This window comes from Octodon degus, unplaced genomic scaffold (genome assembly GCF_000260255.1).
Source record: "Octodon degus isolate 3935 unplaced genomic scaffold, OctDeg1.0 scaffold00274, whole genome shotgun sequence".
NCBI classification, from domain to species: domain Eukaryota; kingdom Metazoa; phylum Chordata; class Mammalia; order Rodentia; family Octodontidae; genus Octodon; species Octodon degus.
In genome coordinates this window covers 288,806-290,111 of record NW_004524850.1, presented here as the reverse complement: position 1 = coordinate 290,111, position 1,306 = coordinate 288,806, and the positions used below count along the sequence as shown (strand labels likewise).

Here is a 1,306-nt window from a genome sequence, read left to right as displayed (position 1 = left end):
GTATGCAATGTGTTAATTATTGAAACTGCCCTACCAATTTGATTTGAAACTGTCTCATTGCTATTTATCTCTCAATAAAGTTATGGGAAAAAAACTGAGAAAAGAAAACAAAGGCAAGATGCCTTGCAACGGTGGGAGAGACAGGCATTCGTGCTGTGGGCCTGACCCAGGACAAAAGATTAAACAAACACAGCCAAGTATCCACACAGCCACGTATCCCCCTAGGGACAGACATCAGGGATTAGTATTTTAAACAGGTGTCCACCACCAGGAAAAGGCCAGGAGAGTCACTAACACAACCCTGAAGGAGGCAGTCCTACAGTGAGCTTCGAGAGGCATCTTGTGTAGGTCAGCTTCCTGCCTGAGAGGTAGGTCAGCTTCCTGCCTGAGAGGTAGGTCAGCTTCCTGCCTGACTGGCTCCTCTGCTGGGTCCTGAGTTACTCGTGTTTACCTGCACCGTTATGCTTGTAATGCTACCAGCTGGCCGTAGGTTTGCCCGCCTCAGGCCCACCAGGGAGCTTCCGTGTTTGCCCCTCGCACCCACCTCACCTCCTGGTTTTGTGCCATAAGAGCCCCTAGAAAAGGCAGGTTCCTTAGCAGCGCCCTCAGGTCCCCTTCCGCCTCTATCTTTGGCAGAACCTTTCCCAGATAGATATATTCTGCTCTTAAGCTCTGTTCCTAAAATTTACTTTTCCTTTTTTTTTTTTTTTTTTGGAACTAGGGATTGAACTCAGGACCCTTGCGCTTGCCAGGGAAGCACTTATTCCACTGAGCCATCTCCCCGGCCCTTCTAAAATTCACTCTTCAGCTGTAGAGGACACGAGCTCGTCCCGGGTGCCTTTCAGGTCAGGAGCTTCATTCCCCTGTGTCACGGTGGGCAGCTTACCCCACACGGAGGCCCTGACTACATGTTCCCCTCCTGGCTCCAGCTGCACACTGGAGTCCAAGTCCAGAGTGTGTGGCTCCCTGCAGACCAGGTCTCAGTGCAAACCATCACATCACCCGTTCTGGTTTTTATTTTTCCTTTCTTTTCTGAGACAGGGCTTCCCTATACATTTAGGCTGGCTGTGAGCTCGGCATGTAGCCCAGGCTGGTCTTGGACTCACAGCGATGCCCCCGTCTCAGCCTCCTGTGTGCTGGGATGACAGCACGCACTGCCACACCTGGCTGCCCGTCATGTCCCAACTGGCCAGTCACGACGGGCACTGCAGCAGATGGGCCTGCGCTGGCACCAGGCAGTCTGTTCCTCGCTTCCTCTGGGCCCAGCAAGCACAGCCACAGGAGGGGCCTTCCAGACCGAGAGGCA

At 53.1% G+C, this 1,306-nt stretch overlaps 1 protein-coding gene and 1 pseudogene across 1 annotated transcript in view; one reads left to right on the top strand and one right to left on the bottom strand.

Annotated features, from left to right (window-relative positions):
- The window catches only part of LOC111814151, an 8,220-nt pseudogene extending 7,042 nt beyond the window's left edge, over nucleotides 1–1,178 (bottom strand).
- LOC111814145 (zinc finger protein 431-like) overlaps nucleotides 1–1,306 on the top strand; it is a 629,125-nt gene that overhangs the window by 571,567 nt on the left and 56,252 nt on the right. The window lies entirely within an intron of this gene.